Genomic DNA, 22764 nt, shown 5'->3' on the forward strand with positions numbered 1-22764 from the left:
ACCAGCCGCTGCCCAGATTGGAGCCGAGTCCAAGAGTTAGCGCCCGAGCTTCATCTGGATGTGTATGTGATCAAGGTATGTCCTGAGCCCCGCGCCCTCCGCGCCGCGCACTCACTTGCTGTGGTCACCGCTGCGCTGGCTGCTCAGGGCAATGGCCAATGCGCGCGCTGCGCTTCGCAGTCCCCGCGAGGCTGGCAGGCAGAGGCTGCCCCGGGACTTGTCCCGAACTTCCTGCGCGTGGGCACTTGACAAGAAAGACTCCCCCGGGCGGGCGGACGGGGCCCTCGCGGCTGCATTGCGGTTGCGGTTGTGGGCGCAAGAGTTCAAGTCTGAGCCGGCCGGCAGTGGCGGCCAGGACCGCGCCTGGTGGATGGCGCCGCCCAGCCCCAGCGCGGGGAGCCAGCCGAGAGCCACCCGCGCAGGCTGAGCCAACACGTGTGTGCAGGGAGCGCGTTTCCAAATTGTATTTCTTTCAATGTATTGGATGAGACGCAATGAGACCGAATTTCTTTTCAGATGTATTTATCTCTTTGAACGAGTTCGAGGCAGAGAGAGGTGTCTTCCATCGGCCGGTTCACTGCCCCCAGGGCCCACGGCGGCTGCGCGCGACCCCATGGCCGAATGACCCCACCAGGCCTCCCCTCCGAGGGTCTCCGCACCTCTCAGTACTGTGTCCTTAGAGACCGAGCTCCCAGAACGTGAGCCTTTGTGGTGCAAAGCCTAGCGCGCAAAGTTCTAGGTTCTGCTGCGGAGGATCGCTTGGGAGCAGGGCAGAGGCTGCCCGGCCCCCTCCCCTTTACCTGATGCCTGCGGCTCCCTCCCGGGCCCGGCACAGCGTTTGAGAAAGAGGCTTGAGCCCAGCGTGCCCACGCCACAAGGGCCCTGAGCTTCTGAGGCCCATGGGGTCTCCCTGGGGTCCTTGCCTCTGGAGTAACCTGCTCCCTCCCTTCCTCCCCAGACCTGGTTTAAAAATCAGGGCGCCAAGCAAAGAAAACTGCAGCGAAAGGGCCAGCCCCGCCAGCCCAGCGAGTCCACACCTCAGCCTCCTCCTCTGCCTCTGCTGCCACCACCGCTGCTGCTGCCACTGCCGCCGCCGCCGCCGCCGCCGCCAACATGCTCTGAGCTCAGCGCGCCTGTGGAGGAAGAGCAGGGCCCCGGGGGCTCCCAGGCGCAGGGCCCCGAGGCTGCCGAGGACCCGCTGCCCGCAGATCTGCACAACATCCATCTGGACTCCTCTGCGCCCTGGGCTTCGCTGCCTCATGACATCGGGGAGCTCGTGCGCATGTACCGCTTGTTCCATGACGACGAGCCAGACGACTAGCAGATATCTGAACCCCCAGACTTCAAGGGCCGAATTTTTTCCAGTCGTAGAAAAAAGAAAAAGGACGAAGCAGTCTGTAGGAGCCCCTGCCGGCGACCTGGAGACAGCCCTGGAGGGACCACTCCTCTGCCTTGTTCTTTACAAAAGCAAATGTGCTGGGAGTTTGGGGGGCTCTCTGGGCTGGTCCGAGGCATCACAGCCTGGAGGCTGGTTTTCTGTAGTGTGTGGACGTTTTGTAATGGTGAACTTAGATACTTGTGACGTGCCACAAGAAGACGATTTATGGGGTTCCTGAGGGCAGTCAGGCGGGCCTGGCGACCTCGCCGCGGCCTTGGCCCCCAGCCGCCACCAGAGTCCGGGGTCGCCGCCACCGTGGAGCGCCAGGGGGCGCCATCGTAGACAACGCGAAATCCAGGGCCGCAAGGGCGTGGTGGCCACGTTCGTGGGCTGCCGTCCTCCGCGTGCTCTCGGGCGGTGGGTGGGCAGCGGGCCTCCCCGGGCCACGCACGAGGGGACGGGCCTGAGACTCGGGCGCCCGGACCCGCTTTCCAGTGGTCAAGTTCTCCCAGAGTTCTCGCCTCTGCTTCCCGCAGGTCGCTAGGCGCCTCAGGCCCGCCCCCTTGCTCTTACTGTCCAATCAGGAGCGAGGGAGGGATTCCTTCGGGCTCCAGCAGGGCAGGGATTTTTTTTCTTTTTTCTTTGTTTGAAGGCAGAGTTCAGAGCGGTAGAGTTAGTGATGAGATAGAGGTAGAGAGAGATACAGAGAGATAGAGATAGGGATAGAGAGGTAGAGAGAGAGAGAGAGTGATAGAGAGAGAGAGGGAGAGAGAGAGAGGCCTGCAGTGCCTGCATCCCGTAGGGGCCCCGGTCTTCCGATCCAGCTTTCTGCTATGGCTGGGAAGCAGTAGAGGATTTGCCCAAGTCCTCGGGCAGGGCCCTGGGCCTGTGTGTGTGGGAGACCCAGACCCAGACCCAGAAGAAGCTCCGGATCCAGGCTTCGGAACAGCTCAGCTCTGGCTGTTGTGGCCATTTGGGGAGTGAAACAGCGAGTGCAAGACCTCTCTCTCCCTCTCTGGAACTCTGCCTTTCAAATCAATCAACATATCTGTAATAAAAAGTGTTTTTTAAAAGGATTGATTTTCTTGTTACCACCACAGTCACGCTAATTAACATACCACCTCCTCGCTTTCTTCGGATTTTTTTTTTTTAGAAAGTTGATTGTATTTTCGTTTTTAAAGATTTTATTTATTGGGGACGGCTCTTTCGCACAGCGGGTTAAAGCCCCAGCCTGCATCGCCAACAGCCCATATGGGCACTGATCTTTCTTTCTTTCTTTTTTTAACTTTTATTTAACAAATCTAAATTTCCAAAGTACAGCTTCTAGATTACCGTGGCTTTTCCCCCCATAACTTGCCTCCTTCCCGCAATCCAATCCTCCCATCTCCCGCTCCCTCTCCCATTCCATTCACATCAAGATTCATTTTCAATTATCTTTATATACAGAAGATCAATATAGTATATAGTAAGTAAAGATTTCAACTGTTTGCACCCACACAGAAACACAAAGTGTCAAGTACTGTTTGAGTACTAGTTATAGGAAGAATTCACATTTTACAACACGTTAAGGGCAGAGATCCTACATGAGGAGGAAGTGCACAGTGACTCCTGTTGTTGACTAAGAAATTGACACTCTTGTTTCTGGGGTCAGTAATCACCCTAGGCTATTGAGTTGCCTAGGTTAGGGAAGCCTTTTGAGTTTGCCAACTCCCATCTTATTTAGACAAGGTCATAGTCAAAGTGGAAATTCCCTTCAGAGAAGGGTACCTCCTCCTTTGATGGCATGTTCTTTCCACTGGGATCTCTCTCACTCGCAGAGATCTTTCACTTAGGTTTTTTTTTTTTTTTTTCCAGAGTGTCTTGGCTTTCCATGCCTAAAATACTCTCATGGGCTCTTCAGCCGGATCCGAACATCTTAAGGGCTGATTCCGAGGTAAATTGGCATCTGTTAATCCCATGTATCTGATAAGCTCTTCAAGTGCTACATCTGTCAATCTGGTCTAGGGTGTGACTTAATACCATCAGGAGTTGGCTCTGTTCTAGAAAGGAGCCGTCCGGGTGGCAGGGGGCACACAAACACAGACGCTGGAGAGGAAGCAGCTTCGGAAATACTGCCGGTCCGAGTCGTGATGTCGAGTGAGCAAGTGGCCGAGGCGGGTGGGCGAGAGGTTGGCTGTGCAGGGCTTGCTTGGTGGTAGGCCAAGCCATGCCGGCACCAGGTTGGCCGTTTGGGGCATCGCTGGCTTCTGGCAATGGAGCAAACAGGAGCACAGTTTGCTACTGGGCTCCCGCCAGCAGTGAGTGAGTGTCCGTCGTCTCTCCCATCCTTTTGGATGCCCGTGACTGTCATACAGTTAACACGGCAGCCAGTTGGGTCTCTCTCCCATAATCTCTGGTCTGTGACGCACTTCCCAAGCCATCGAGGGGACAGGGCTGCATCACTGTTTTAGACACCATTCTGCTTCCTCTTGAATGCTCATTGCCTGTTTCTGACCTTTCTCATTTTAAAGAACTGTGCATTTTTGGATGTTTTGTAGAGTATCTTTGTTGTCTCCCAGAAACTCTGATGTTGGTTGCACAGAAAACCTTCCAGTCTTGAAACTTGTGTTTTCAATTTGCTTAGCAGTTTCACTGTTCAGATCTTTTAAATGTTTATGTGACACAGGGTGGAAATTGATTTTAAACCATTTGATTGGGGAACAACTGTTTGGAAACCTAAGCAGATAAGAGGTCTTCAGAAAGTGTGTGGGAAACTAGGGGTGAAGCAAAAGTTATGGGGACAGTGGCCGTGGCTCACTCAGTTAATCCTCTGCCTGTGGCGCTGGCATCCCATATAGGTGCTGGGTCCTAGTCCCAGTTGCTCCTCTTCCAGTCCAGCTCTCTGCTGTGGCCCGGGAAGGCAGTGGAAGATGGCCCAGCTGCTTGGGCTCAGCACCCCATGGGAGACCAGGAGGTAGCACCTGGCTCCTGGCTTCAGATAGGCACAGCGTGCCGACGGCCTATTGGCCATTTGGTGGGCAGGGGTGAACCAACGGAAGGAAGACCTTTCTCTCTGTTTCTCTCTCCCTGTCAAACTCTGCCCATCTAAATATAAAAAGAAAAGAAAAAGTTATGCATGGCTTCCAAAAATTGTTTTTTTGCACCAGAATGAACCCATTTTTTGACTCATTTTTTCCATGCATTTCTTAGTCTCTCTGTATTTTCTCATGTTTTCCTTTGCATTGGAACAACCTAGTGTAGAGTGCATTTCTTGTCTGGAGACACAGATACAATCTTTCTCTTTTAAAAAGTTTTGTTTATAGAGCTCGTTAATGGGGCCGGCACTGTGGTGCAGTGGGTTAAAGCCCTGGCTGGAAGTGCAGGCATCCCATATGGGCTCCGGTTCAAGTCCAGGCTGCTCCTCTTCTGATCCCGCTCTCGGGAATGGCCTGGGAAAGCAGGAAAAGATGGGCCCCTGCATCTGCATGGGAGACCAGGAAGAAGCTCCTGGCTCCTGCCTTTGGATCGACACACCTCAAGTCATTGTGTCCAGTTGGGGAGTGCACCAGTGGATGGAACACTCTCTCTCTCTCTCTCGTTCTCTCTCTCTCTGTGCCTCTCCTTCTTTCTCTGTGTAACTCTGACCATCAAATAAATGAATAGACCTTCATTTTTTTTAAAAAAAAAGAAAGTATATCCTTGAATGCAAGTTTTTTTTTTTTTTTGATAGGCAGAGTGGACAGTGAGAGAGAGAGACAGAGAGAAAGGTCTTCCTTTGCCGTTGGTTCACCCTCCAATGGCCGCCGCAGCCAGCGCGCTGCGGCCGGTGCACCGCGCTGATCCGATGGCAGGAGCCAGGAGCCAGGTGCTTTTCCTGGTCTCCCATGGGGCGCAGGGCCCAAGCACCTGGGCCATCCTCCACTGCACTCCCTGGCCACAGCAGAGAGCTGGCCTGGAAGAGGGGCAACCGGGACAGAATCCGGCGCCCCAACCGGGACTAGAACCCGGTGTGCCGGCACCGCTAGACGGAGGATTAGCCTAGTGAGCCGCGGCGCCGGCCCTGAATGCAAGTTTTATTACAAAAATAAGCTCTCCCACGTGGGTGCATGGGTCCTATCTTTTGGCTGTTGTCTGCTGCTTTGCTAGACACATGAGCACGGAGCTGCATAGGCAGCGGGGCAGCTGGGCCTTGCCCCAGTGTCCATATGGGACACCAGTGTTGCCTTGGTGGGTTTTTACCCACTCTTCCACAATACCAGGCGCCTTCTTAAAATGAAAAAAATTACTTTGCATTTGTAGCTGCAGTGGCCAAGGGCTGGTGCAATCCAAAGCCAGGAGCCGGGAGCCAGGAGCTCCATCTGGGTCTCCCACGTGGGTGTGGGGGCCTGAGTACTTGGGCCATCTTCTACTGCTTTCCCAGGTGCATTTGTAGGGAGCTGGGTGGGAAGTGGAGCAGCCGGGACTCCAACTGGGACTCTGGGATAGGAACCCAGCATTGCAAGGCCTCCCAGGGGCCGGTCCCAGTGGCTGCATTCTAACCACGCACATGTGCTTCTTGCCTCCTCCTTCTCCTCTGCCTGCGGCTCTTTCTCCATCTCTTTCCAACCCCTCCATGGCTGAGGGCTTCCTCCAAAGCCCTATGCAGTTTTTCTCTCTCTCTGTCTCTCTCTCTGTCTTTCTCATGAGCTGGGAGAAAACTGCAAGCTTGGCACTTGCCTTCACAGGGTGTGGGTGTGGGTGTGGGTGTGGGTGTGGGTGTGAGTGTGTAGGTGTGTATTTATGCATGTATGTGCATTTAGGTATGTATGCATGTGTGTGTGTGTGGGTTTGTATATATGTATGCATATGTGTGTATGTATATGTGTGTATCTTACTGTGTGTGTCTGTATGTGTCTTTGTGTTAGTGTTGGGTTCTTATGTATGTATGTATGTCGTGGGTGTGTGGGTGTGTATGTATGAGTATGTATGTGTGTGTGACTTTCTGTGTCTGTGTCTTACTGTGTGTGTGGGTTTGTATTTATGTGTGTATATGTGTGTGTGTGTGTGTGTGTGTGTGTGGCAGCAGGACAACTTCCCCTCGTGAAGCTCAAGCTCACGTCGAAAATGCATGACCATGAGATCAGGCTCTGCCTTCCACGGTGCATTTTCCAAAATTCCTTTGGGAGACCCAGGCAAAGAGGAGAGACCCCAAGAGCACTGCTATCTACCTGGTCTCTCCCGAAATGCATGCAGTGGCTGCTGGAGCCAAAGCCGGCATCAGGATGGCCAATGGATTGTTTCTGAAAGCAAACCAAAGCCCTTTGTTCCTGTTCCCTCTGCAGCGCCCAGGTGTGCTCGCCGCAGCCGCACGGCCTTTACCCCCGACCAGTTGGGGATGTTGAAAGCTGTTTTAGAAAAGACCCCCTGTCCTGACTGGGAGAAGATACAAGAGTTATCAGCAAAGCTATGTTTGGATGAGTGCGTGATCAAGGTATGTCCCGAGCCTTGTGCCCTCCGTGCCACGCACTCACTCGCATGCGGTCACCGCTGTGCTGGCCGCTCAGGGCAGTCGCCAATGCGCGCGCTTCGCAGTCCCTTTGACGCTGGCAGGCAGAGGCTGCCTGGGGCTGGTCTCAGACTCCTTGAGCTTTGGCCCTTGACAAGATAGACTTCCCCTGGCGCTTGTGGCTACCTTGGGGCAGAAGAGTTCAAGTCTGAGCCGGCGGCGAGGACCCTGCCTGGTGGATGGTTCCGCCCAGCCTGCGGGAGACAGCCCAGAACCACCCCCACAGGCGGAGCGAACACGTGTGTGCGGGGAGCGCGTTTCCAAAGTGTATTTCTTTCAATGTATTGTGTGAGAGGCAATGAGACAGAATTTCTTTTTAAGATTTATTTATTATTTATTTGAAAGAGTTCGAGGCGGCATCGACCCCATGGGCGAATGACCTCACCAGGCCTCCCCTCCGAGGGTCTCCGCACCTCTCAGTACTGTGTCCTTAGAGACCGAGCTCCCAGAACGTGAGCCTTTGTGGTGCAAAGCCTAGCGCGGAGAGTTCTAGGTTCTGCTGCGGAGGATCGCTTGGGAGCAGGGCAGAGGCTGCCCGGCCCCCTCCCCTTTACCTGATGCCTGCGGCTCCCTTCCGGGCCCGGCACAGTGTTTGAGAAAGAGGCTTGAGCCCAGCGTGCCCAAGCTAAAAGGGCCCCGAGCTTCTGAGGCTCATGGGGTCTCCCTGGGGTCCTTGCCCCTAGAGTAACCTGTTCCCTCCCTTCCTCCCAAACCTGGTTTAAAAACCAGCGCGCCAAGAAAAGCAAACAACAGCGAATGGGTCAGCAGTGCCACCCCAGGGAGTCGCCACCACCGCCAGGTTCAGAGCTCAGCATGCCTTCGCAGGAAGATCACGACCGTCGGAGCTCCAAGGCGCAGGGCCCCGAGACTGCCGAGGACCCGCTGCCCGCCGATCTGCACAACATCCATCTGGACTCCTCTACACCCTGGGCTTCACTGCCCCATGACGTAGTGGAACTCATGCAGATGTACCACTTGTTCGATGACGATGAGCCTGACGACTAGCAGATATCTGAACCCCCAGACTTCAAGGGCCTAATTTTTCCAGTCATAGAAAGAAGAAAGAAGAAAAAAGAATGAAGCAGTGAAGGAGCCCCTACTGGCGACCTGGAGACAGCCCTGGAGGGACCACTCCTCTGCCTTGTTCTTTACAAAAGCAAACAGTGCTGGGAGTTTGAGGGGATCTCTGGGCTGGTCCGAGGCATCACAGTCTGGAGGTTGGTTTTCTGCAGTGTGTGGACCTTTTGTAACGGTGAACTTAGGTACTTGAGAAGTTTTACAGAAGAGGATTTATGGGGTTCCTGAGGGCAGTCAGGCAGGCCTGGTGACCTCGCCGCGGCCTTGGCCCCCAGCCGCCACCAGAGAGTCCGGGGTCGCCGCCACCGTGGAGCGCCAGGGGGCGCCATCGTAGACAACTCATATGTGATCAAGGTATGTCCTGAGCCCAGTGCCCTCTGTGCCGCGCACTCACTTGCTGTGGTCACCACTGCGCTGGCTGCTCAGGGCAATGGCCAATGCGCCCGCTGTGCTTTGCAGTCCCCGTGAGGCTGGCAGGCAGAGGCTGCCTTCTTTGAGGACTTCCACATGGGTATCCAAGGCCTATGTACTTGGGCCATCCTCTTCTGTGTTCCCAGGCCATTGGCAGGGAGCTGGATCGGAACTGCAGTGGCCGGGACACACAGTGGTGCCCATGTGGGATGGCGGCTTTACCCGCTGCACCACAGTGCCAGCCCTGGAGGGCACCTCTTGGGTGAGAATCCTAGGACCTGCAGAGGAGAAGGCAACACTGGCCCCCTTGCCTTGTTCCTTGCTCCAATGCCCCGGAGCTGGGCTTTAGGGTAGCATTTCTGCATGCCGTCAACCCCTCCTAGCCAACTGCCAGAGCAGGGCAGCTGTTCTGTACGATGCTGTCACGTTTTATACCTGGTATTCTGCCTCATCACAAGCGCATGGCACAAAGCCTGGACCTGAAGCTGACCCTGGACTTTGGAGGATAAGCCCACATTTCTATTCTTCTGATATCACACACACACGAGATCATGACAGAGGAAGCTGTTGACCCACAAGGGAGGGCTGCGTGAGAACTGTGCACCTGCTCGATTTCCTGAAAACCTAAAACTCCTCTCCAACGTAGTGTCTGTTATTAGTATTAATATTACTATTTGTAAAATCAAGTTTCGGGGGAGGCCTTTGGCTCAGTGCCTCAGAAATGGCTTAGGGGGCCTGCATTCCCCATCTGAGTGCCTGGGTTGGAGTCCTGGCTGCTGCCTAAGGCGCACCCTGGGAGGCAGTGCTGATGCTCCGTACTTGGGTCCTGTCCTTGGACAGAGTTCGAGGCCCTGGTGCTTGTGGGCACTTGGGGGTCGGAAACCAATGCCAGCAACTCCAATCTGGGTCTCTTGTTCACCCCTCAACCAGAGCTTCATGCTCTCTACCATACGCACACACCTGTGTGGTCAGCCACATGCCTGTGATCACGCTTCCCTGTAGAGACCGCTCATATGCTGAATATAATGCATAAGTTACAGTGCACCAAGCTGACCATCCTAAGAGCTGTCATGTATTAGGGGACATGAGTACAAAGTACATTTCTGTCTCATTTAGTATTTTCCCCTGTTTAGTGAATGGGTTGATTTTACTCAGAAATTTTCCTGACAGAAAGCCAACAAACAAAAAATATAATATACCAGGCCGGCGCCGTGGCTCAATAGGCTAATCCTCCACCTTGCGGCGCCGGCACACCGGGTTCTAGTCCCGGTTGGGGCGCTGGATTATGTCCCGGTTGCCCCTCTTCCAGGCCAGCTCTCTGCTATGGCCAGGGAGTGCAGTGGAGGATGGCCCAGGTGCTTGGGCCCTGCACCCCATGGGAGACCAGGAAAAGCACCTGGCTCCTGGCTCCTGCCATCGGATCAGCGCGGTGCGCCGGCTGCAGCGGCGGCCATTGGAGGGTGAACCAACGGCAAAAGGAAGACCTTCTCTCTCTGTCTCTCTCTTACACTGTCCACTCTGCCTGTCAAAAAAAAAATATATAATATACCAACTGTGTGTTTCCATAAGAAAGTAATTTATCCTATTAGATACTTCTGTAAAGACTAAGCAAATGCCTATATAGGATAATGATGAAACTTCAGTTTTCTGTGGTCCTTAGCTTTGATACCTCAAGACACTGAGTAGCAGCTGTCTGACATTTTCCAACAAGATGCCCCAGGCCCTGCTGCCCTTTCTGTAGGTGTTGCTCTCACCAGAAGAATAAAGACTCCATCACACAAATCTCACGTAATCCATGGCTTTTGTCCAGAAACACCAAAATGAGATTCCATCTGTCCTGAACTGCAAGTCAAATCCCCGAGCAGGGTGAAGAACAAAAAATGTCCAAGCCCCTGAGCTGCTGGCCTTCTGTTTGGCATTGAGGCCCAGGCCACCACTGGTCAGCACCATGGCCTGCGCCACACACACAGCATCAGCACTGTGGACAGCTCAGAGGTTGGCAGGAGCTGCAACACTCTGAGATAAAAGTTGCATAAGCCCAGGCCAGACAAGGAATCCAAAGTTGCCATGGAAGGATGGAATTTGTGATTTCCTTGAGGACCATAGACACAATCTAGGATGACATTTGGGACAATGAGCCACTGTTCTTTGTATGTGGGACCAACTAGGCCCAAGGTGAGGCACTTGAATAAGCCGGGTAGTACAGGGAGCTTCCCAGGGGAGTGAAATGTATTTGTGTAATGGGCATGAGCATTAGCTTCAGTGGAAGATACCTTCAGAAGGAGCACTTTCCATATCTTTGTTGAGAATAAGGCACAAAACTAGCCCAGCTTCAGAGAAAATGGAAGCATAAGGGTATGTATTCAGAGGCTGAGAGAAAGGACCAAGATTCCCAGGGAAAGAGGGAAACTGAAATGAGAGAGCCCTGTGTGCACTACAGCCCTGTGTGTGCTGTGCAAGCCCCACTCCCATCATCCACCAGTGCCATGACAACTCGAAAATGCCCAAAGGTTGGCACACAAGTAGAAGCCCCTCAAACCCTGCCGCAAGCCTCCCCCTACTTAAATGTTCACTTAAGCCACAGACACTGGCCCCTGTGCTTCCAGGACTAGGAAAGGACAGCCCCAAACCCTGCTAGCAGCAGTGTTCTCTCCTGGAGGTTAACCTTGCTCCTGCTTGTGGACTTTCCCTCTGTCTTGAAGTAGTTTGCTTCTCTGCTCACCTTTATCCACATGTCTTCCTTGATTCTCTCTCACCTGGAGGCAGGAAGCTGGCCCAAGCCTAGCCAGGGCTCACACTCCCGTAACATGGGGGTCTTGGTAATGAATGGGGATTGCACTGGTGAGACACGGTAGCACTTGTGCCGATTTCTGTTCGGAATGGTGAAAATATCCTCAGCACTGGGAATGCACCTTTTCCAAGGATGAGAAAACACCAGCATGACTGCAATGCCAGTGATTCACACTGCTGGGAGCCCTGGCTCGCCTCCTCCCACCAACTGGACATCTGACAACTTAGCTTCTGCCCTACAGGATGTCTACCAGATTGGCGGCATTGGTGCTGTCCCTGTGGCCCAGTGGAGTCTCTGTTCTCACACCACACGCTGGTGACCTTTTCACCAGTCAATCTCATAACTGAAGTGAAGCCTGCTGAAATGCACATGAAGTCCTTGGGACCCTGCACCCACGTGGGAGACCTGGAGGAAGCTCTCTCTCTCTCTCTGTCTCATCCTCTGTAGCCCTGCCTTTCAAATGAATAAATAAATCTTAAAAAAAAGTGATCTAGAGAGAAAGATTATGATGTCTAGCTGCTGCTGTCTGCATTGGGTGGGTGTGAGTGTGGAGCAGCTTCACCGCACATTCCCCAAGATCCCATCAAGGCCTCCGGCTGAGCTCCAGGATGATGGGAGCCACCCAACCGCAGAGCCCCACCTTCACCTTCTGAACCAAATCTGGTTTGGGGCACTAAGAAGGATCCGACACCAGCTTATTCCTTAAAACTAGCAACCAACTACTTTTTTTTTTTTTACAGGCAGAGTGGACAGTGAGAGAGAGAGACAGAGAGAAAGGTCTTCCTTTGCCGTTGGTTCACCCTCCAATGGCCGCCGCGGCCGGCGCGCTGCGGCCAGCGCACCGCGCTGATTCGATGGCAGGAGCCAGGAGCCAGGTGCTTTTCCTGGTCTCCCATGGGGTGCAGGGCCCAAGCACCTGGGCCATCCTCCACTGCACTCCCGGGCCACAGCAGAGGGCTGGCCTGGAAGAGGGGCAACCGGGACAGAATCCGGCGCCCCAACTGGGACTAGAAATCCGTGTGCCAGCGCCACTAGGCGGAGGGTTAGCCTAGTGAGCTGCGGCGCCGGCCGCAACCAACTACTTTTAATATCCCATTACTTGAGGAAACATCTTTAGCAGGTTTAACCTCAGAATAAATATATTTTTCCATTTATCTCTTGGTTAAGTTACAAATTGCAGTTTTAACATTTATGGTAATAGGCAGTAGCAGACTTTGTGTGTGTATATATATTGTGTGTTTTCTTTTATTTTTAATTGTCATATAATAATTATATATATATATTTATAGGGTACAGTGTGATGTGTTGATACATATATACATAGAATATTGATCAAGTCAGAGTAATTAGCATATCCCTCACCTCAAAACCATTTCTGTTTTGTGAAACATTCAAAATTTTCTTGTAGCTCATTTGAATTGTACAATATATCATCATTGACTATGGTCACAATGCTGTAACTACAACTCCAGACTTATTGCTTCCATCTAATTGCAACTTTGCACTTCTTAAGCAACCTCTTTCTATGAACCTCTTCCTTTCACCCCCATCCCAGCCTCTGGTGACTCCCTCTCTGTTTAAGATTGTGTTCCAGATTCTATGCATGAGTGAGATTTTGTGTTACTTATCTTCCTGTGCCTGGTTTGCTTTGCTTAACATAATGTTCTCCAGATTCTCCATATTTTCATAAATGAGAGGATCTCACTTTTTTTTCTAATGCCAAATAGTATTCTATTATGGGAACATACCATATTTTCTTTATTCATTCATTTGTTGATAGACAACTAGGTTGATTTGATATCTTGGGTTAGTTAGGAATCCTATGATAAGATAAATTATTGAAGTTAATTATTATTTCAAGTAGATAAACCTTCAAAGGGCAAAGAGTTCTTCTGAGTTAGGCAGGTCAAGTAATCCTGATTCTTCAGTTACAGTTTCATTTTTCTGCAAATGTCTAAATCTAAAAAAATGTTTTATCTCTTATGTTCTCTCTTTTTAAAAAGATTTTTCTATCTATTTGTGTGACAGGCAGAGAGAGAGATGAGATAAAAACTGTGTTGTGCATTATGGGATACAGTTTTATTGGCAGATGTTTACTTATGAATGTTCTTTCATTCAACAAGTAACTGTTGAGTACCTACTGAGTGTCAGTACTGGGTTTGCTGCTCAGTGAAATTACATTTGTGGAGGCAGAGTGTGGACAGGCAGTTAAAAAAGTGAGGTGACTTTAGATAAGGACAATAAGAAGAAAATAAAACAAGATTGTATAGTGGGAATGGGAGTAGAAGAGGTAGGTATGATGTAGAGTAGATGTTTCTTTAGGGAGATCTGATAACATCCACTGGACACAGCCCTTTAGGTAGTCAATGAAAAGTCTAGGAAGTTGTTAAAGGTTTTAATTCCCAGATCATATTCTTTATAAAAACTTTTCATGTGTGACGATTGGAACTAAGCATTATCTGAATTTATTATAGAATTTGGAATAAGTTTTGTGAGATTTTTAGTTACCTAAAAATAGTAACTTTGGAAGTATGCCTTTTGTATTTTGAAACTCAGAGTGATATTTTTATCTTGCAAAATGAAGGAAAAAATTGTATTTTTGTCATGTATCAGGCACTTAGAAATGTTTGCATGGTATTGCTAATGTTAACAAGTATAGTTCTGAATAAAAAAAGGTAAAATGAGTTAGTTTATAACTGATTGCCCCCACCCACCCCTTTTTAAAGAAACTGATCACCCATGAGAAGTTTGAAAGTGCATGTGAAGAACTCAGTAATGCATTACTTCGGGAACAACAGGCACAAATGCTATTGAAGAAACAGGCACAACAATTACAGGAGTTGAATTATAGACTGGAACTGCACTCCAGTGAGGAAGCTGACAACAAGCAAACTCTTGGAGAAGGTGTTAAGGTAGGAGAACACCTCTTGAGTAATGGCTTGTTTCTTCTATTTTGTGTGACTATTGGAGAAATTCATGCATGTCTACTAACTCAGGAGTAGACTCTATGATGTGAAATTTAATTCTATGGGAGCTTATTTAGGTGGAATGAAACATGGCTCTGAACCTAACTTACAAGAGTAAGTTGAGAACAAAGTGGAGATCTTTCCAGTCATAATTTGTTTCTGTTTTCTCTTTTTTGCTTCATCTCTTTAGTTCTTTTCCTTTTCTTGTTTTGTACTGTTTAGACTTTGGAAAACTCCATGTATCTTCTGGGTTCTGGAAGGTTTTGTGTCTGGTTCTGTCATTCTTATGTAAGTGCGTGTTTAGAGGGAAGGGAGGTATGGGTAGGAAGCGTTGTGTTCTACCTGTTACAAATTCCTGACAGTGGTATTTGGAAGGGAAAAGAGAAGTTAGTCTAAGAGCAACACTGCCTCTTGAATTGCTCTATGGTTTCCTGTCTTGGGCTGCAGTGCCTCATCCCACGCATTGCCAGTCACCATGAAGTCCTTATAAGAGCTGCCCAATGTTGGTGCCATGCCCTTCAATTTTCAGAATTGTGGGACAAGAAACCTCTTTTCCTTATAAAGTTACCCAACATCAAATGTTTTTGTTAGAGTAGTGAAAAATGAACTAATATAATACTAATGTAGCTAAATCTTTATATAAATAACTGAGATTTTTTCATTAGGATAAATTCCCACAAGAGGAATTATTGGGTTAAAAGCCGGCTGGTGCTGTGACTCACTAGGCTAATCCTCCACCTAGCAGTGCCGGCACCTCAGGTTCTAATCCCGGTCGGGACACCGGATTCTGTTCCAGTCACTCCTCTTCCTGTCCAGCTCTCTGCTGTGGCCTGGGAGGGCTGTGGAGGATGGCCCAAGTCCTTGGGCCATGCACCCACATGGGAGACCAGGAGGAGCACCTGGCTCCTGGCTTCGGATCAGCACAGTGCACAGGCCGCAGCGGCCATTGGTGGGTGAACCAACATAAAGGAAGACCTTTCTCTCTGTCTGTCTCTCCCTCTGTCCACTCTCTCTGGCTGTCCAAAAAAAAAAAAAAGAAACTTTTAAAAAGCCAAATATGTTTTTCATGTGCATGTATCATTTGTTCTTGAGCAAATTTTTACCAATTACATTATCTCCTAACATATATGATCATTTCACTTTTTGTCTAATCTGGTTATTCCTATTTTAAATTTTTTCCAATTTGATAGATATATCATTGTTACTGTAATTTGTGTTTCTCTGTTAAGCAAATTAAACATGTTTATAAACATATTGGTCAGTAAACAACATTTTTATGCTTTATCCTCTAATAAATAATGCAATTAATCCTGTTTTGTAAAAGCATCATAACTGTGTCACATTGGAGACTTTTTTCTGTAATAGTATGTAATTTGTGTTGAGATACAGTATCTTCCATTAGATAAACAGCTGTTCATATTAATTTCTTTAACGTGCTGGTAGCTTAAATGTTATTGTCAAAAGCAGAGAATTGTTTAATTACTATCTCTTGATTAGAACTGGCAGGTGGTAATGTGAAAATGTTGTCTGTGGGAGTCAGCATAGTTATGTAGAAAAAGCACTGGCCTCGGAATAAGTATTCCTGAATGTAAATCCCAGTTCTTGGACAAATTACTCAACATTTCTGGGCCTCAATATCCTGCAAAAATAAGGATAATGAGGATTTCTATGAGAATGAATTCAGATACTATTTAAAAAGCAGGTATATGCTTGATAGGTGTTCTTTGGTGTTTTCAGAAATACTTCTAAAAAGCTTTTGAACCATGTCCTGTACACAACTTCTTTTTAAAAATTAAATATATTATTTCTTTGTTATAAAGTGCACAGATTATAAATAGATGATATGGAAATGCAGAAGAGAAAACAAGTTATCTATGCTGTGTCATCTGAAAAGATTGTTTCCAATGTATTTTCTGTATGTAATAGTTTTTATAAATCACACTTTGGTCTAGAATATCTTTCTATAAAATATAGCAAGATGTGGAATAAGGTACTTTTGGTATCAGAAAAATCTCCAAGGACAAAAATCTAGCAATCAACAACGTCAATCAGCTCCAGCATTTGGAAATCAAAGTTAGCATGGTGAACAGGTGCTGGGTTTATCCTGGAGGCAAGTAGCAACAACAATGCCAGCAGCAGGAGACTAAATGTTGGGTTCCATCACTGGATAGGAGCTTGAACTTGAGATCTTCACGTTAAGGAACTGCTGAATTGTCTAAAAGGGATAATCTCAGGTCACTAGGATCCCATTGCTCTTGTAGAAGTGAGTGCAGGATTCTCTGTGGAAGAGGCTTGCTTCATATAGTTCCTTTGGGAGCTCCTAACGAGTAAGATCACCCAAGTAACGGACACATGGATAGACAGATATATTAATCTTATGAACATCTGAACTCTCTTGTCAATCCCAATTATTTGTGCTTTCTGAGTTTTTCTGCATAAACAATCCTATCCTTTGTTCTATAGTGAGAGTGTTGTTTATCCCCACTTCTAAATGTTATACCATTAGTATTTTTTGCCTAGTAGAAGTAGGTGTGGTAGACATCCTTTCCTTGTTCCCAACGTTAAAGAAAATCTTTCTGAGACTCCATTAAGAAGGGAAGTTTGCCATAAATTTCTAGTTGATAATCTTTGTCGGGTTAAGGGAGTTATGTGCTTAGAGTATGCATAATTTTTTGAAAAGAATGAATAGATATTGGATATTATCAGACACATTTTATGTATTTATTGAGACAATGATATGGTTTTGAATTGTAAAGGTTAGACATCCCTAACAGGAAATCTAAAACCTGTAATTATCTAAAATCCAAAACTTCTTGACTGCCTAAATGACACTTTAAATTTTTGAAGTTTCAGAACATTACAAATTGAGATTTTTAGAAGAGAAATGCCAAGCTGATAAAATTTGTGAAATATTCCACACTCTGAAAAACTCTTTAAAATCTGTAGCACTTCTTATCCCAGGCCTTTTAGATAAGGAATACTCCACCTATATCTTGTTGGCAAACTGGTCTGCATTTTGGACTGTGAGTTATGAATGGTCTTGTACGTTTAAGGGATTATAAAGCCAAACAGACAAACATAACTAAAGAAGACTGTGTCACAGAGGCTGCATGTGGCACACAAAACCTGAAGTATTTTCTATCTTAAGTTTGCTAGCTCTTGGATTATATTATTCACTCTTCTCATGTTAATCCAGCCTTGTGTTACTCAGATAAACCCGCTGTGCTTATTTATATGTAATAAATGCTATACTCTAATTTTTAATTTTAGATTTATGACGTTTAGGTCTACAGTCTTAATTGAGACTGTGTTGGAACTTTATCTCTCATACTATCATTGAAATGTTTTGTATCAAGTTTGTGCTAACATACAAGCACTTCTTGTAGGTTTGCATTCCAAACATCTGAAGTGGTGTCTGCTATGTGCTGTGGTAACTGTGTTTTATAAACTGGATAATTCAAAAACAAGAGGTACTTGTTTCTCATGGTCCTAGAGGCTGGGAAGTCCAGTATCAGAGTATCAGCATGCAGTGAGGGCCTTCTTGATATATCATTCCATGGCAGAGGGTGGAAAGGCAAGAACCACAAATGCATCTACAAGCAGAAAGACAGCCAAACTCATCCATTTATTTAATTATTAAAATTTTTTTTATTATTTGTTTGAGAGGTGGTGTTACAGACAGTGAGAGGGAGAGACAGAGAGAAAGATCTTCTGTCCGTTGGTTCACTCCCCAAATAGCCACAACGGCCAGAACTGCGTAGATCTGAAGCCAGGAGCCACAGCTAGGAGTTTCTTCCAGTCTCCCACATGGGTGCAGGGCCCTAAGGACTTGGGTCATCTTCTACTGCTTTCCCTGGCCATAGCAGAGAGCTGGATTGGAAGAGGAGCAGCCAGGACTATTACCAGTGCACATATGGGATGCTGGTGCTGCAAGCCATTTTAATATTTACTTATTTATTGAATTACACAGAGAAAGAGAGAATGAAACACTCACACACAGAGAGAATAAAAGAGTCAATTGGAGAGAACTCTCCTGTCCACTGGTATATTGCACAAATGCCCACCAAGGCTAGGATTAGGACAGGCTGAAGCTGGAAACCAGGAACTCAATCCAGGTCTCACATGTGGTTGGCAGTGACTTAAGCACTTGAGCCAGGGTGTGCATTAGCAGGAAGGTGGAGTTGGGAGTGGAGCTAGGAGTGGAACCCAGGAACTCCAATATGGAATGAGGGATTCCCATGTGGTTTCTTAAGCACTGTATCAAATGCCTGCCCCAAAGTTAGCCATTTATAAGGAATCCACTCCCGTGGTAACTCACTGCTGTCATTAATCCATTCATGAGGGGTCAGATCCTTCATGACCTAATGACCTCTTAAAGGTCCTACCTCTCAATAGCTAGATTAGTGATTTAATTTCCAACACTTGAACTTTGTGGGGACATATTTACCTTATAGCAAGTGGAAACTAGATAAAATGAAGTTAGAGGTATATAGCCTCACTTAGAGTGAGCAACATATTCAGGCACTCGAAATGAAGAGGATATCCAAAACCAAATGTGAGAAGGTGCTGAAGTCCAGACAGCTCACTGACGCATGCAAACCTGGCTGTAGGCTAGAGTTACTAACATGACATTAGGGAAATCTAGGGCTCCAAGCCTCATGAACAAGAGGAGACCTAGCTGTGTCAAGTGGGGAGTGAAGAAGGGCTGCCCCACTGTGAAATGGGGTCTAGGAAACCCTGCTACCGGCTACATGAGAATTTGACCTCTACTATGGACTGTGGGTAGGAAAAATGTTGCTAAATATATTGGAACCCTAGGCTATGTCACAAATGATGATGGGGTCTCAGTTTACACTAGCTTTTGACTGATTAGCTGAGAAGTGGCCTTTAAAATGGTCCAGTTCTTAAAGAGTCAAAGTGATCTTGTAAAAGGAATCTTGAAATACTCAGTAGAGTTGCTTCTGTAACTCAGAGAACACAAACAAGACTTTATTGGAAAATTCAGTATTAGCAATCATGTAAAGAACTTCACAAATGAGAAGATGTGTGCTTCCAGAGGTATAAATATTAGAAATGATGCAATCAGGGACTTGAAAACACACTTTGAACGTGTTTATAAATGTGCTAAGAGATCTGAATATCTACCATTTTGATGTATATTTCCTTTGTATACCCTTGTTTCCATTTAGACTCATTTTCCTTCTGCTTGAAGAACTATCTTTTATGTTTCAGATAATGCATTGTGTTGAAAAATATTCCATATACATGTTGTGTCAACATTTTTTTCAGTACTTGGAAAATATTGTTCCTTGTCCTTCTGGCTTGCATAGTTTCTGATAAGAAACAGGTATTTATCTTATCTTGTTAATCTTGGTGTAATGTGTCTTCTTTTCAGCTGGCTTTAAGGTTTTCTTTTTGTATTTGGTTTCTGGAAGGTTGATTATGGTGGGTCTTCTGTGATTTCTTTGTGTTTTTCCTACTGGGAGTTTACTGAGTTTTTAAAAAGTTTCTGTGGTTTCTTGTATAAGTTTTTTTTAACTTTTATTTAATAAATATAAATTTCCAAACTACAGCTTACGGATTACTGTGGCTTTTTCCCCCCATAACTTCCCTCCCACCCACAATCCTCCCATCTCATGCTCCCTCTCCCATTCCATTCACATCAAGATTCATTTTCAACTATCTTTATATACAGAAGATCAATTTAGTATATATTAAGTAAAGATTTTAACAGTTTGCACCCACATATAAACACAAAGAATAAAGTACTGTTTGTGGCCAGTGCCGTGGCTCAATAGGCTAATCCTCTGCTTTGCGGCACCAGCACACCGGGTTCTAGTCCCGGTCAGGGCGCCGGATTCTGTCCCGGTTGCCCCTCTTCCAGGCCAGCTCTCTGCTGTGGCCTGGGAGTGCAGTGGAGGATGGCCCAAGTGCTTGGGCCCTGCACCCCATGGGAGACCAGGAGAAGCACCTGGCTCCTGCCTTTGGATCAGCGCAGTGCGCTGGCCGCAGTGCGCCAGCTGTGGTGGCCATTGGAGAGTGAACCAATAACAAAAGGAAGACCTTTCTCTCTGTCTCTCTCTCTCATTGTCCACTCTGCCTGTCAACAAAAAAAAAAAAAAAAAAAAGAAAAAGAAAAAGAAAAAGAAAGAAAGAAAAAAATAAAAAAGTACTGTTTGAGTACTAGTTATAGCATTAATTCACATTGTACAACACGTTAAGGACAGAAATCCTACATGAGGAGTAAGTGCACAGTGACTCCTGGTGTTGGCTTAACAAATTGACACCCTTGTTTATGGCATCAGTAATCACCCTAGGCTCTTGTCATGAGTTGCCAAGTCTATGGAAGCCTTTTGAGTTCGCTGACTCCGATCTTATTTAGACAAAGTCACAAAGTGGAAGTTCTCTCCTCCCCACTGGGATCTCATTCGCAGAGATCTTTCATTTAGGTCTTTTTTCTTTTGCCAGATTGTCTTGGCTTTCCATGCCTAAAATACTCTCATGGGCTCTTCAGCCAGATCTGAATGCCTTAAGGGCTGATTCTGAGGCCAGAGTGCTGTTTAGGACATCTGCCATTCTATGAGTCTGCTGTGTATCTCGCTTCCCATGTTGGATCGTTCTCTCCTTTGGAATTCTATCAGTTAGTATTAGCAGACACTAGTCTTTTTTATGTGATCCCTTTGAGTCTTAGTCCTATCATTATGATGAATTGTGAACTGAAATGGATCACTTTGACTAGTGAGATGGCATTGGTACATGCCACCTTGATGGGATTGAATTGGAATCCCCTGGTATGTTTCTAACTCTACCACTTGGGGCAAGTCAGCTTGAGCATGTCCCCAATTGTACATCTCCTACCTCTCTTATTCCCACTCTTATATTTAACAGAGATCACTTTCCAGTTAAATTTAAACACCTAAGAATAATTGTGTGTTAATTAAAGAGTTCAACCAATAATATTAAGTAGAACAAAAAATATTAAAAGAGATAAAGTATTGAGTTGTTCATCAACATTCAGGACAAGGGCTGATCAAGTCACTGTTTCTCAGTGTCCATTTCACTTCAACAGGTTTCCTTTTTGGTGCTAGGTTAGTTGTCACCGATCAGGGAGAACATATGACATTTGTCCCTCTGGGACTGGCTTATTTCACTCAACATGATGTTTTCCAGATTCCTCTATTTTGTTGCAAATGACAGGATTTTATAGTATAGTTTCCTATAGAGTACATGTCCCATAATTTCTTTATCCAGTCTACCGTTGATGGGCATTTAAGTTGATTCCAGGTCTTGGCTATTGTGAATTGAGCTGCAATAAACATTAAGGTGCAGACAGCTTTTTGTTTGCCAATTTAATATCCTTTGGGTAAATTCCAAGGAGTGGAATGGCTGGGTTGTATGGTAGGATTAAATTCAGGTTTCTCAGGAATCTCCAAATTGACTTCCATAGTGGCTTGACCAGTTTGCATTCCCACCAACAGTGGGTTAGTGTCCCTTTTTCCCCACATCCTCCCCAGCATCTGTTGTTGGTAGATTTCTGTATGTGAGCCATTCTAACCGGGGTGAGGTAAAACCTCATTGTGCTTTTGATTTGCATTTCCCTGATGGGTAGTGATCCTGAACATTTTTTCTGTTGGCCATTTGGATTTCCTCTTTTGAAAAATGTCTATTGAGGTCCTTGGCCCATCTCTTAAGTGGGTTGTTTGTTTTGCTGTTGTGGAGTTTCTTGATCTCTTTGTAGATTCTGGTTATTAATCCTTTATCTGTTGCATAGTTTGCATATATCTTTTCCCATTCTCTCGGTAGCCTCTTCACTTTCCTGACTGTTTCTTTTGCAGTACAGAAACTTCTCAATTTGATGCAATCCCAATTGTTAATTTGGCTTTGACTGCCTATGCCTCCTGGGTCTTTTCCAGAAATTCTTTGCCTGTGCCAATATCTTGAAGGGTTTCTCCAATGTTCTCTAATAACTTGATGGTGTTGGGTCGTAGATATAGATCTTTAATCCATGTTTGTTGTGGTGGATTCGTTTCTGAGAGGAAGAGCATGGTGGGGGCAAGATGCACAGAGTCACCACACAGACCCTGAGAGTTGGGTGAGAGCAGACTTGTTTATTTCAGTTGCTACAGCTGCTTATATAGCCAAGACAGCCAATCTGGTCAAGGGGCGGTCTATGCCCTAACCAATCACAGCCTGTTGCCAGGTAGTTTCCAAAGCCATCCAATCACAGCCTGTTGCCAGTCAGGCTCTGTTGCAAGGCAGTCTCTGAAACCATCCAATCACAGCCTGTTGTCAGTCAGGCTCTATTGTCATGTGGTTTCTGAAGCATCCAATCACGACCTGTTGTCAGTCAGGCTCTGTTGTTGTGTGGTTTCTGAAACCATCCAATCACAGCCTGTTGCCAGGCAGTTTCTGTTGCCAGTGGCCATCTTGGCATGACATTCTCACCTTCTCATTCCACCACATTTCCCCTTTTTCGTTTTTGAGCAATGGGTGTCATGATTCTTGGTCATAACCTTGTTGACCCCATTTCCATGTGGTCTCCATATACGGCTGTGCCTGTCTTAGGTTGTCCCCCAGGGGATCTTACATGTCATTGACTAACCAGCACTCAAAATAG

This window comes from Oryctolagus cuniculus, chromosome 18 (genome assembly GCF_964237555.1).
Source record: "Oryctolagus cuniculus chromosome 18, mOryCun1.1, whole genome shotgun sequence".
In the NCBI taxonomy this organism is placed as follows: Eukaryota; Metazoa; Chordata; class Mammalia; order Lagomorpha; family Leporidae; genus Oryctolagus; species Oryctolagus cuniculus.